This window comes from Sorex araneus, chromosome 5 (assembly GCF_027595985.1).
Source record: "Sorex araneus isolate mSorAra2 chromosome 5, mSorAra2.pri, whole genome shotgun sequence".
Classification (NCBI taxonomy): Eukaryota; Metazoa; Chordata; class Mammalia; order Eulipotyphla; family Soricidae; genus Sorex; species Sorex araneus.
Genome location: NC_073306.1, coordinates 105,175,628 through 105,191,548, shown reverse-complemented (window position 1 = coordinate 105,191,548; position 15,921 = coordinate 105,175,628).

The window sequence follows — 15,921 nt, the reverse complement described above, 5'->3', positions numbered from 1 at the left end:
TTTTATTTCCAAAAAGTTATTAAAACAATAGATATTACTGGTTTATACTTATAAGTTACCTTTTTATATAATATGCATAATCTCATAATACTCAGAGTATTGAAATAGAAGAAACCAAAATAGACTTACTTTCAAAGATATTAAAATATTCTTTTTTGGGGAGGGGGCTTTTTGGGTCACACCTGTCGATGCACAGGGGTCACTCCTGGCTCTACACTCAGGAATTACCCCTGGCAGTGCTCAAGGGACCTTATAGGATGCTGGGAATCGAACCCGGGTTGGCCCCGTGCCAAGCAAATGCCCTACTGGCTGTACTATTGCTCCAGCCCCAAGATTAAAATATTCTATCGATTACAAAAGATTTTCAGAATCAAGGCTCACAAAAAAGTTTCAGAATCAAGGACCTAGTTACAGGACTTTTGCACCTGTGGATCCTTGGCAAATTGTTTTAAATTAAATAATGTTAATATCCTATGGCCAATATAGAGGACTAAAGTCTAGGATCTAGAAAGTGAGCATTGAAACAGTATAACATTGGTCTGCCCTTGGTCCAGTGAGCTACAGAAGTGTTCAGTTATAAATGAGGATCCTGGTGAGCAGAAGCATGACCGCTGTGCTAGGAGTGATAAGTCATCACTCAGTCCAATAACCATTACCTTACTGTGATCAATGTAGAAGAGGCTGGGTGACTTAAGTGGCAGAAGCAGGTTCTCTCTTGCAGGAATTTGAAAATATGGTTTTAGGAAACATAAAAAGACAGAAAATAGAGAAAATGAGATAGATGGAAACCTATATTATAATTAAGAGCCAACCAATTATCTTAACATTTAGACAGAAAGTTAAATAGAACAGCTTTAGCTTGCCATTGATTCTACTGACTGGACACGATATGTTTCTATCTATCTAACAAGTTAGATCTCTAAAATGATATATTAATTCCTTAATTCATACCTCCCTTACATTGTTATAAAGACATATCCTGTGTTTTTGTTAATAAAAATTACTATATTTTTTAGTTATGAACTTAAATATATATGAAATGTAGTGGGAAAACATGAAATATGAACTTGAAATCGTAATGTCTAAGATTAACATGTGGCAAACCCTAGGGATAGATGATTTGTCTTCTTATTCTGCCTATCCATTTACTAGGTGGGTGATTTTGAGAAAATTTCTCTCTGTTCTTTTTTTTCTCAGCTGTAGAATAAAGATAAATGTATTCCTACTTCATACAATAATTTTGAGGGTCAAATTATTATCAGCAAAATAATGACTATCTCATATACGTGCTAATAATATATATGCTATTGAATTGTAGTCAGAACTAATATTAGTTCAACATATGACATTGACCAAGTTATTGTACTTCTTGAGTTACCATTTACTTATATTTAAAAGATATTTTAGTTTCAAACTTCAGATGTTCCATACCAAAAAATAAAAAACCCTATGTTTTTATACTCACTTAATTATTTTCATCCATTATTGATATCAGTGTTACTATGCACTGTATATGAGGAGGTAAACATTACAAACATCCTAGTTAATAATAAAATATTGTCACTAATTTATTAGAGATATATTAAAAATAAAAATTAATGACTAATAGGACCTATTAGTTATTGTTGTTCATAGCAAAAGGAAATAAAACCCTTAAGTAGTAATAGAAGCATTAGTTCTGTTAATAAATGGAATAAAGAAAATATAAATGACTATCACTCTAAGTCAGTCTGACATATTTTTTAAACAAAAAAATTTCAATTAACGTTTACTATTTACAAATATAGGGAATGAAGATAATTCCTGACATACTAGTTGCAAATCACAGTTTAGGAATTGCAATCATTTTAAATGGATTTAAATTCTCCTGTGAGCCCTGAAATTGATCCTCTGAGATATTCTAAGCAAAAGAAAAAAACCAGATGGTTATATGATCATTGTGCACTGCTTTTTTATAAAGTGGTAATTTAAGAGTTATTTCTTTGACCTGCATGTTTTCAGAATTCTCCTAGTTTGCACTGACTCCTCAAAAATGTTAAGGGCTAGGGCCAGAGAGATAGTATAGTGGCTAAGGGATCATAGGCGTTGCAAATAACTGACACAGTTTCCATCCCCTGTACCATATATGGGTGTACCACTAGAAGTGATTCATGAGTGTAGAACCAGGAGTAAGACGTAAGCACCACCAGGTGTCGGCTCAGAACAAAAGCAAAGATGTTAGTGACTACTTGCGATACAGGCATAAACTAGATCTTAAACCAGACAAGTTAATACAAGTCCATCCTTCCAGATTCTCAAAAACAAAAGCTGTAAATGCATTATAAGATTTCTCAGTGTTACCCAGAGGTACAGCTCATGGACTGAGTATAAGTTTTGCAGATAGTAGGCTTGAGTTTTATCCATCAGCCTCTAAACACCACTAGAAATCAACCCAGAGCACTGTTGGGTGTGGCCCCAAAGCCAAAGCAAAAAAAAAAAGTATTGTCCATGTTAAATGAAGCACTATATTTAACTTTATTAATATTTGCTACTGAAAATAAAACGTTTTTTGACTCAGAAACCCAAAGTGGCTTATCTTCCTGTCTTATTTAATAGTAAAAATCAGCTGGACCCCTTCTGCAACTGCCCATCATAAGAAGCTGACTTCTGGAATATTTATTAAATCCTGTGGTCCACACCCTGGGCTCTCCTTCTCCTGGGTATGTGTCTTTAAATTTTATATCAAGTGCCACTTTAGAAGATTTATGCTTGAAATCCCAGCCCTCTTATGCCTGGTCTCTCTGCTATATACACTGTTTTATTTCTATTTTTTAAATCTCTAATTAAAATGTCTTTGAAAAATACTTCAATAATAGAGGCATAAAATTCCTTTTATACTCAGAACATCCTCTTCAAGAAAAGAGGAAGATGCTAAAATTATCTTGAAACTCCTTAAAAACTTACATGGTCAAATGTGAGATGAATGCCTGTAAGCCTTAAAAAAAAAAGTGAATTACAGTTTTCAACAAGTACTTGGGGCTTTTATCTAGAGAGAAATATTTTTGAAATAGGTCACAACTATATGTCATAAAAAGCTAACTTTATTTTTAACTTGATTTAAAATACCTTAATATCAAAACCCAATGCATGTAATTTTAATAATTTTCCTGCACTGGTTTTAAAGCAGAAATATTTAGAGATAATATTAATTTTCTCCCATATCTTCCACCTTTCAGAGCACATGTTTCCAGTCTTCTTAAAATAAAACACTAAAAATCTAGTTCACATCAGGCTGCAACAATAAAGTTCCGTAAAAACTGAAGGGAAATACATCTCCAGTGAAATTCCATCATCCCTTATTAATGCCATAATTGAAGACTATAAATCTGTTTCTTATACAATTCTTGCAACAAAATACTTAATGAATTGTGAATGACATGTTATAAAACTAGGCATTAAGTATCACAATTTATATTTAAATGTGCTTCAGACATAAATAAATGCTCTATAAATAGCAGGCTTTCTCAAGTCAGAAGGTATAACCTTTCATTTACTTCTAGTAGTCTTGGGAGCAGAACCATAAGTGAGAGTATGTTGCTGTCACTAAATTGCTATTGTATCTAGAATGAGAGTTCATTCCATTTAAAATAGTTTATAATTATCAAATTCTTTAAGAGTTCTTCAAACAAAAGCAGCTGCAAATATTGCCTTTATAAGTAGAGTCCCCTCAGAGAAATGTCAGAATGTTCTTAATCTGCCCTGAAACTGACTCGTATGGCATTAATGTTGCTGTCCGGCATAAAATGAGAATATGGTGAAAAGAAGAAGAGTAGAGCATCTGAAAAGATGGAAATTTTCTATCATCCAAGACTTCCTCTTAGTCTTTTTGTGTCAATCTTCTATAAATGGTCATTTCTTTTTAGGACAGCATTGTGGCTTTTACCACTAAAAAAATCTGCAGTTGATAACCTCTTTACTCAAGAGATTGTGGAGCAGGCAGGAGAGATAAATTAGTGGGTAGGGCACTTTCCTTGCACTTGACATGACCAAGTGTCATTTCCTTGCACTTGACCCCTGAAACCTACACCAGGAGTGATCCCTGAGCACAGAGCCAGGAGTAATCCTTGAGTACCACCAGGTGTGACCCAAAACCAAAATAAAACAAGAGGAGAGAGAAAGAGAGAGACTATGGAACAATTACCACTCTCAACACCTATTAAGCACTGTGGCTTGTAACCTAGACTAGAAAAGCATATGATTGCTTTATTTTGGTTAGGAAAATGAAGTAAATAATTAGATACAATCAAAATTTAAATACATATATATAGTACCAAGTATGGCAAGTCAAATGATGCATTTGTATACTTATTGTGAAGCCATCCATTGTCTTTATATTGTTAAAGCATGTATCTTTGAAATTGTATATATATGAGCTCTGATTTTAGAAAATATACTTTAACCTGTTCAAAAGATCATTGGGTTACTACATGAGAGTGAAGACACACTGACTTATTAGTGTTTTCAAGATTAAAGACATTGATAAAACCGTACTAAGACCCTTGGGAAGTTATTAAAAAGAAATACCTAAACAACAACAGACATAATATAGCAACTACTATGGCCCAAGAGTTAGAGTCTAGCTTGAGATTTTATTCATGTTAATCCTCCTTAAGATTTATAGTCAAATTCTCCAGACTCCTTACCTGTATTTTGCTACAGGTAAAAATAATCTATAGTAAATTTCTGTATTTTACTATAGGTAAGAATACCTATAACTTATTTTCTTACCTATATCTTACTACGTAATAACCATATGCTGCTTTTTAAGTTCAAAAACTTTTATTACCTAAACTAGAGATAGTAATAAATTATTTTTAAGTAATGCCAGCACAAGTTTTAAAAATCTTCACAGAATATCCATGCCTCCAGTTCTACAAAAATAATTTTATCATAAAATCTGTGATAATTATATGTTAAATACAAGTATATGTTAAATCAAAGACATTAATACTTAATTCCAGAATTTATTCTGATATGAACACACATAGAATCATCATTATCCCATTGATCGTCAATTTTCTCCAGCGGTCTCAGTAAGTCTCCATTCGTCCCAGCCCTCAGATTTTAGAAGCTTCTCTTTACTCGTTCTTCCCAACAGTGCCGCATTGGAGACTCTTTCAGAGTCAGGGGAATGAGACCCTTCATTGTTACTGGTTTTGGCATATGAGTATGCCACGGGGAGCTTGCCAGGCTCTCCCATGCGGGCAGGAAACTCTTGGTAGCTTGCCAGGTTCTCTGAGAGGGAGAACTAGGCTATGAGAGGTTGCACTGCCACAAATGCCACACAAATAAATATCTCATGGATATTCAATTACTATGCTGCTGTTAGAAAAGATGAATTCATGACCTTTGCATATAAGTGGGTCAACATGGAAAGTATCATGTTAAGTGAAATGAGTCAGAAAGAGAGAGACAGACATAGAAAGATTGCACTCATCTGCGGAATATAAAATAACATAATAGGAGACTATCACCCAGGAATAGTAGAGATAAGTACCAGGAGGTTGGCTCCAAGGCTTAGAAGCTGACTTCACATGGTGGAGGAAGGGGCAGCTCAGATAAAGAATGGAACACCAGGTAAAGTGTGGTTTGAGGATCCGCACGGCATAGGAGATGCACACTGAATATAGAATATAAACCAAACACGATGGCACTCAGTGACTCTATTGCAAACCACAACACCCAAAAGGAGAGAGAGAACAAAAGAGAATGCCCTGCCACAGAGGTGGGGTGGGGTGGGAAGGATGGGGTGGGAGGGATACTGGGAAAACTGGTGGAGGAGAATGGGCACTGGTGGAGGAATGTAAACAAAATGCAAACATGAAAGTTCATAAGTTTATAACTGTACCTCACAGTAATTCACTAATAAAAAAAACTTTAAGTAATGTGGAGTTCATGCCCAATTCAATCAGCTCAATCAATGGCTGAATAAATACCAGTCCTATATTAAAAAAAAAAAAAGAAAGAAATACAAGATGAAAGAGTGAAGGAGTTTCTCTGTCTCAGGGATGGATCTCAGGGCTCATGAGCACAAGATACAAGTTTAGCCACTAGGTCCCCTGCCTATTGCACTAACTAGCTTATCCACTCCCCAGAATTCGGCAGTTCCCAGGCAGGCGAGGCATCTTTGAGACTTTCTCTCAAAGATCCCCTTCCCACCTCAGTGCCTTGGGGCCTTGGGGCAGCAGGGCTGGGAGGTGAGTGGCCCAGCCCCAAGGCCGCCTCCTGCAGCAGAGAGGCGAGAAGGCAGAGGCTGAGCTCAGGCTGGACGTGGACCCATAGCAGTGTTTGCTGGGATGTTCAGCTTGGGCGTTGGCCTCGGCCGATCAGAGAGGCAATGACTAAGGAGGGCGCCAAATCCAGAGGGGTCACCATGAATATGAATAATTAATTGCTACCACATCATCCCCATAGTTTGTTTCTTTATCAATTCTAGATGAAAGTATCGATCTAACACAAGATAAATTATTTTGACAGTGAGCTAGAATGTCATTTCACATTTTTAAGCAATAAGTACCCAGAGATGAAGTTAGCACTGAAAATATTTTTTAAAGATTTCTAAAGTCTTTTGAGTCAGTTACTCAGAAACGGAATTGTTATTGGTTTTCTACATGATATTATTGTTAGTGTTCTTTCCTATGCTCTACTGAGTTACTGTTTCCAAAATAAGAACTTTCACCTTTTTGCCTAATTTTCAAAAATTGTCTTTCTGCAATAGTAGTTTTATGTTCCCACACTCAGCCATTTGACCTTTTTAGTGGTTGTCCTTTTACAGACTAATAATCAGTTGATGGTAGTTAATCTGTCATTGTTGACTATTTATTACAGGCCAACCAGATTTTTTTTCTCCTCCATAATTATTCTTTATTTGATATTTTATCTTTAAATGTTCTATTTGAAATTTAAAAGTATCTTACCATCATTAAAAATTCTACACACTGAGGGTCCAGGAATTTCTCAGTGACATAAAAACCTCACTATGCAAGCATGAGGTCGTGAGTTCAATCTCTACTGTTCTGTGCACATTCTGGTCTGGTCCCAGCACGTTGGATCTTTAGGATCCTCAGCAACACATTAACTCTAGCACAACCCAACTACTGTGCATACATTACAACTGAAAATGTCCAAGTATCACAATGTGCAACCTTGGGTAAACATGCATGTACACCATAGTGATCCTCAGGCGGAGCAACTCTGAAGGATATAAATGACAGTATAACCCCAGGTGAGCACAGGTGAAAGAAAATTTTGGTAGTTTGCAAGCAGCACAGTCAAAATTAGAAGACCCTCTGTCATCACAGCAACAGTAAAGGAATGGTGGAGAGCAATGGCCATATATCATACTTTTTTTCTGTGCTTTAACCTATATTTTATAAGACATGGACTTTGTAAGACAATTTTTACTAGGCTTTGTTTGTCCTACTAAAAAATGCTAGATAGTTGAATCTCAGAGATCTGCTCAGTGCCACTATCAACAAGAAAACAAGAAAGATTTCCATTTGAAATCTGTCATTTTGGGAGCTAGAGTTAGGATTCTTGCCTTGCATGTAGCAGATTTAGGTTTGATCTCATCATCATCACCATCATCACCATCATAATCATCATCATCATCGTCATCATCATCCCGTTGATCGTCGAATTTCTCAAGTGGTCTCAGTAATGTCTCCATTCGTCCCTGAAATTTTAGAAGCCTCTCTTTACACGTCCTTTCCAATGGTGCTGCATTGGAGGCTCTTTCAGGGGCAGGGGAATGAGACCCATCATTGTTACTGATTTTGGCAGATGTCACCAGGAGTTTGTGAGGCTCTCCCATGCATGCAGGAAACTCTCGGTAGCTTGTCAGGGTCTCCCAGAGGGAGAACTAGGTTATAAGAGCTGAGGGCTTACTCCATGCTCTGTGCTCAGAGATCACTCCTGGTGGCTTAGAGGACCATATTCTGTGCCATAGATCGAACCTATACCTACCTACCCCCTCTTATAGGTTTGATCTATGGCACAAAATATGGTCCTCTGAGCCACCAGGAGTGATCTCTGAGCACAGAGCATGAAGTAAGCTTTCAGCTCAGACATGTCAAAAAACAAACCAAACAAAAGATAGAAATCTGTCATTCTGATTTTATAAAATCTGAAATTTTAATTGTAAAATAATATAAGGGATATTATATATTTTCTAGCCTATTTCACTGTCTATAATAATATATTTACCTTGCTCATTGATAAAATTTTTATTAAACTAACAGGTAAACAAATATTTCATTAAAAGAAATTTGAATCAGACAAAAACTGTCAAATATACATACCTCACTGTAGTCTCAGATTCTCTAGCCAGTTATATCAACTTTTCTAAGTATTCTTCCACCAATAACTCATTTATGGAAAAAAAATTATCCTTTATTCTGATTCTCCTGAACATTCCATCACGGGATCCCACTCAAACCTACCCTCCTGATAGATAACTACCTAATACATAACTTTCCTGAAATCCCATCTCATCAAAATTTATCAATTACTGTTCCTTCCGGAGTCATTAAGGTGACTCAAAATTAACTCTTAATTTGATGCTAATTACCATTAATGACTTAAAAGGTCGATCTTTTCAGGTGACTTTACTATGTTTTAAGAGGTACTCTGATGCTTTAATCAAAAAATATTACAAAATTGTGGAAATTTCAAGTTCCATGGCAGATGATTAAGAGAAACATTAATAAGTGATGAGGTGACTCAGATTACCTTCCGATCACACAATATAAGAAGCATTTTGCTTTGGGCTTGAATGTGGTTACTGCCCCTAATTAGTACAGATAATCATCAGAGAACTATAGAGGCTAAAGGGATTGTTTCTGATGGATTAACAACCTTCCTGCCTTTGGATATACAGTGATTAAGTTTGCTGATTTTTTTTAATGTAAAAAGTCTATGCTCTTTTGAACAGAATCTAGCCACTTGCACATTAAGCAGAATATTATAAAAATTAAACATAAAGGCTAAAATTGTCTATATAGTTTGAAAGACTTAAATTTTTAATTCAAACTAACAATAGCATTTATGATAATGGAGTGATTCCGAAGGATTTTTATCCAATAATAAGTTGGTAGGAGGAAAATGCTGACAAATCAGCAGAGCTATCTAAAAATCTGAGAGGCAAGCTGAGACTTAGAGATACTGGACCTGGCCAGGAAACAGTGATAAATGGAAGCAGACATCAGGAAGCTCATCTGCACTCTTGGGCTCATGGTGAAAGGAAACTCAGAGTATATGAAGTACCTGTCTCTAATCACATGTAAAATTGCAAAAATTGCAGGGTTACTTTGATATGAACAAGGTTAATGTGCTACTCAAGATTAATTGTGACTTCACTAAGAAATTTATTGAGGATGAGGGAATCTGAAAGTGAAAGGAGAACCAAAAGCCTTGTTAGAAATTTATCACAAGAGGGTGATGGATGAAAGCCTTCAGAAACCAATAATAGGATTTTAAAGATTCACATAAGCAGCATTAAGGAGATCTTTTGTGCTTTCCTTAGATAAACTGGAGCTGGCGGATGGATGACTACTATGGTTAAAGCTGCAGGGGGAAAGCACAGCCAATTAGTTCAGAACTGAGCCTCAAGACCAGCCCATGCTTTGCTCAAATTTTAAACCTTGGATTTTGTCTTCTTTATGACATCTATATATATTTAGTTCTATATTGACTGTTACACAAATAATAAGAAAAACAAGATTGCCATCAAATAGGCTAATGAACCTGAACTTCATAGCTTAACATCTGTGCCAGTATTTTATCTGTACCATCAATTGACTGCACAATTTTGCATAACCTTTTAAGTCATCTATTTTTTTCGTGAGAACAATAGAAAGCAATTGTACCCAATTTATATTTTTTGGGTATTAAATGACAATGAATTTTAAGTGATTATCAAAATCCCTTAGCACTCAAGAAAATGAAGTTACATCATCAGAACCATTTTCATTTTTGTTCTCAGTGCTGGTGGCAATAAGAGTAGTTGTCAAAACACAACAAATGAGCTGAGGGCACAATCTCTGTTACCCAGCACACTCTTCCCCACTACTAGCATATCCTATGATAAAACCAGAAAAAGCATGTTGGTGTTTCTCTTAAACAGAAAAAAGTCAAACAATAGCCCACTCTTCTTTTTTATGTGGGGAGAGAGATTTTGAAACCACACCTGGAAGTGCTCAGTGATTATTCCTAGCTCAGCCCTGGGGGATCACTCCTGGTGACGTTCAAGGACAAATAGAGTGTTGGGGATTGAACTAACATAGGCTCATGTGCCTTAGCTATTGTGCCATCTTTTTGGCCCCAAAGATATTCTTAATTCTTCTCATTCCCCATTATTAATATCCAGCTGATGAGTAAATCCTCACAAGCATAGGTCTGCTTTTTCATCAACTCTTGGCCCTTCGACTACGGTTCTATGCAAGAAATATTTTTTTTTTTTGCTTTTTGGGTCACACCCAGCGATGCTCAGGGGTTAATCCTGGCTTAAAACTCAGGAATTACTCCTGGCAGTGCTTGGGGGACCATATGGGATGCTGGGGATCGAACTCGGGTCGGCCGCATGCAAGGCAAATGCCCTACCTGCTGTGCTATCGGTCCGGCCCCACAAGAAATATTTTTAAAATATTCAATTTATTATGCCTCATCTGCCAGAAGAAAATAAAGTCAAAGACTTCAAAAGCCTTCCATTGCTCTTTCCATAAAGGCCTGATTGTGCAAAGGGACTGGCAAGGCAGAGATCCTGGGCTGTTGAAGGGCAGACTGTTCAACAGTCTCTCTCTCTCTCTCTCTCTCTCTCTCTCTCTCTCTCTCTCTCTCTCTCTCATCTTCCTCCAGGCTCTGAAGTTTCTGGCTCAATTTCTCCATTGAATCAAAGTCCCCTTTCTTGACTAATTTTATTAGTCTGTAAATTTACAAAACATACTTGCCCTGCTCCTCAGAAGCACCTTCTGTAGACTAACCTTCAGTTATTAGTTTAATGTTACTTTCTCTGAGAAGTCCAGCTTGGCTTCTTCCCTACCTCATACACTGTAGATTAAGTTTTTCATATGTAATTATTATGCAGAAAATATTTTCTTCAAGGCATTTCCTGCAATTATAATGAAATAAATAAAGGCACGTTTAAGCTATTTCCCCACTACATTATAAAAGCACCATGAACAGAGACCATCTGTATCTTGCTTACCATTATTATCTATGAATACCACCATAGAGACTATCACCCAAGAATGGGTGAAAATAAATATACATTTACCCGTTAAGTGAATCAACCAATACGAATTTACCTACAAATGTATACTACTATTATAAATTTTCTATAATTAACAATTTGTGAACTTGAACTAGTGTCTGCAACTGTTCATATAGGCTTTAATAAGATTCAGATTACTCAGTGAGCTATTTGTCAACTTATAGCAAAAGTTCACAAATTCTCAGATGGGAAGCTATACCAATTTTGTAATAGAATTTGACATGGCTAAGGATGCAGGATGGTGCTTATAAAAATAAAGATATCACACTAATTTTAGTCTTACGAACAATAATCCCACTGACAGTTGCTTAGAAAATGATGAAGAGTTTTCTCTTAAAAAGCAAGGGAATTTTAAAACAGCTTCTTTTTGGCATGCTACATTGAATTAGAAAATAGAACTTATAAACTATATCGCCTTTAATTCAACTGACATTTGTTTATTAACCTGACATTAAAATAGCACTTATTACAAACCCATTATTGTGCTAGCAGGAAAAAGAATAAATATAGTCCCTGCCCTCATGAATCATACTGTCAATGGAAGGAGAATCATTTAATTAGTACCTAGTTAAGTAACTGAAAATATGATCACTATAACAAAAAATAAGCTGGCTATTATGAAAAGTAATTCCATACAAGAAGACAGTTTGGGAGATCAGGGACAACTTTCATTACTCTATCATTTTTTTTCTTCTCCAATGTTTCCATTTGGGAAGGAACTTCAATTTTGGTGTTTTTTTTTTAACCAATCCGTTGCTGTTCCTGTTTCATAAGCCTGGACTGCCCTACTCACAATTACAAGTTCTTACCTCTGACTCCAGGTAGGTTTGTAACTCCCCCTGTCAGTACAGTGCAATCCTCGAGCTGGGGGAAAACTCAGCTAGAATAAAGAAGGGATCACTAAGTCAATGATGGTTGGAGGAATCGCTCAGGATAGGAGATATGTGCTGAAAGTAGATAAAGGATGAAACATGATAGTCTCTCATACCTGTATTGCAAACCATAATGTCCCAAAGTAGAGAGAGAATATGGGGAAAATTGTCTGCCGTAGAGGCAGGGGAAGGGTGGATGGGGGAGGGAGGATACTGGGGACACTGGTGGTGGAAAATGTGTACTGGTGGAGGAATCGGTGTTCAATTATTGTATGACTGAAACTCAAACATGATAGCTTTTTAAGTGTTGCTCATGGTGATTCAATTAAAAATAAAAAAGTTTCCATTTGTATTCTTGGCCTTTTACTTGATAATATTTGGAAATCCCTAGTAAGTTTTTTACTTAAAAAAAAACAGAGAGAAAAAAGAGAGAGAGAAATACAATGCATTTTAAAATCCCTGAGAGTATATGTATCAGTAAATACAAAATAAAGATACATATCCAAAAACTCTCAGTTAAATGTAATTAGTACATCTCTTCCAGGGAAGAATTGGTATGGAAGGCAGAGATCGAACAATGTGAGGGCTTTCAGTTTTCACTTCACATACAATTTTTGTATTCAAGAATTATTCTGGGATATACAGGGCATCGATATCATATAACTTTTTTAGAAAGATAATCAATGTACAAAGATCCTTATAATTATATTCAGTCACCTTCTTGCCCAGGCAAGGGTAGAACCTGCTAGGTCGGAGGCAGCAGGAGGGTAAAAAGGGACACAGGTGGTGGGAAATGTACACTGGTGGAGGGATGAGTGTTGAATATTGTGTGACTGAAACCGAATCATAAACATCTTTGTAACTGTATATCTCATGGTGATTCAATAAAAACAGCTAAATAAATATAACTTACAAAACTTGAATAAGGGAATAATTAAGACTACTGAACTACGATACTAAAGAGTTTCAGTTACTTTTAATTGCATTTCAAAAAAAACCCAAAGGATCTGAGGCCATTAAGGGCACACCTGGTGAGGCTTGGGGGGTCCTGTAGAGCCTGAATAAACTGTATATCAGGTCTGAGCTCAATCTTTTCTGCCTGTTTCTCCAATGTTTACCATACTTTAATGAGAACAAATATTTACTAAGTTTTAACTTTGCTTTAGAAAAAAGGGCATATATTGTCTCATATACAGATATTGTTCACTATTTTTATCAAAAATAATTAATTAAAAAATAAAGAGGAAAATGAAAAGTTGACATAATTTTAGTGAAAGCATGAGTTTATTTTCCTTGCATCAAGATAGTTCAGATATTCTAATTGCAAAGGTGGATGCATACTTAAACTGAGTTTGTTCACTTTAACTTAGAGTTCAAATTTTATCAAGCCTTTTCATTCTCCTACAGCATTACTTACTAATAGCTTTGGAATATGAGAGAGAAAAAAATCACATGTACAATTCTTATTTTCCTTATTTTCATATACTTATTTTCAATACTTATTTTCATGAAGGGATCAAACTGCTATTTATTCATGTCATATAAATAAGTGAAATTTAATTGACTAACTCCACAGAGGAAGAAAGATATTAAAACATATTTAATGTGTATTTGCCATTTTAAAGCAAATTAAATATAATATTTTATTTTCAGGGCTTTTTCCCTAAATTGCCAGAAAATTATAAATTTCATAACTTTAGTGAAAGATAAAGCTTATAAAAGCAATAGATACGAAATATGAAGCCCAGAAATCATAGTTTGCCTTGCAAGCGGCCAACCTGGATTTGATCCCCAGCATCCCATATGGTCCCACGAGCACTGCCAGGAGTAATCCTGAGTGCAAAGCCAGAAGTAACCCCTAAGTAACTGCCAGGTGTGACCCAAAAAGCCAAAAGAAAAAATATCTTTAAAAGGATAAATAAATAAATATGTATATGTATATGCATAGAGGTATATGTATAATGATGAAAGATAAATCTAGGCTGAGGGTCATCATGAACAGAGTCTAATATTCAAGTAATATACAGTTTCTGGTATAGTCTCTCTAATCAGTAAAAAATTGAAAAATTTTATTTCTGAATTAATGATTAGCTTAAATTCTGGGTGGAAAAATAAATACATTGAGAAGGAATAAGGAATAGCACAAATGTATTTCTAAAAACAAGGGGTTAACCATTCTAGATAATATTTTATGAGGTTTAATGTATCCTACCAAATTATTGATTAATTATTAAGAATCTATTTGTTAGTGCTCATTATTTTACTCAGTGGCAAACAATATAAAGCAAAATATCTGCTCTCATGGAAGTAACATTGCACTGAAGGAGAGATATGCAAGATAAAAAGAAAATGAAGGTACATGTTAGACAGTAATAGGAATAAAATGGAAATGGCATATTTATTTCTAAATATTTCCTTGCATCATAAAGTATGTAGTGGTAAGCTTTATCTATTTGGTGATGTAATAATTCTCTTCTAAACTTTTCTGAGTTGACCTGATTTTTTTCATTCTTGACCTTTTCTATTCATTAATATTCCTATTAATAGTGTAATCACAGGCTTAGATTATTCAAATTCAACACAGCTTGGTGAGAGAACACAATAAAACTTTTACATCTATTTTCTTCTATACATTTCCTGCCACTGCTTCCCATAATTGTAGTGGGAAAAAATGCTGAAGAATGTTTCAGTCTCTTGGGTGTCCCACTGAGCTTACCAATGAAACTCAGGCTCAGGAAGTCACATTATACAATGGCCCAACCTCATCAATTAAACACTATGTTTCACCCATTAACTGAATCACCCACTGTGGCATATGCCACATGCAGACATTCATAATTATTTAGCTCCAATAAACAGAAACTTCCCACTATTATAGAGGATGAATGTGATTATCCAAACATGTTTTTTATAGGGGTCCTATAAAGACAACCCTCAGAGCAAAATAAAAGCTTAGCAGTATATTCTATAAAGCAAGCAATCAGCAGAACTGAAGTACCAAAAGGACCAATATATTATTGACTAACTCTTGATTTCATTTAGAAAATAGAATATTAGTGAACCATTTATTTATTTCAGGGTTGGGGATGTGATTTGGCAGTAAAGCTCATATCTTACATGCTTCAGATCTCGGTTTGATCACTAACACCATAAAAACAAACAAACACAAATCACATTCATTCCTTTCATGTGTGAAAACACACTTTTCTCTGATTCACAGGAACCAGAAAGAATGCCAGACCGTGAATCAATAAAACATCATGTCTTACAGGAATTCACAAGGCATTGGAGACACCTAAATAAGAGGATTAAGTACAATGAGAGCAGATGAATAATACCCATAGGACCTCAGAAAAGGAACATCTCAACTAATAGGGTGGGAGGCTGATGAGGTAGAAAGGTAGTACTCATAAAAAGCTCCATGGAAGTATTTTAGGCCTAATCTGGGTTATTCAGAGAGAGGGAGAGAAAGCAATCTAGGAACACAGGAAATCATGGATAGGGTACCACCAACCACACGCAACTTGCCAGCAAGCAGGAGTAAATTTTTTAAGGAGAGTAGCATAAAATAATCTTGGGGTTGCAGGAACCGATCATGCAAGCTTAGACTTCATTTCTTAGGTAATACCAGAGGAAGCCGTATGTTTCCAAGAAAAGAATAACTTGTTCAGATTCACAAAAGGTAGAAAGTAAAGATTTTTGAGGCTACTTGTTTTATTTTGCAAAAACATGTAACAGTCA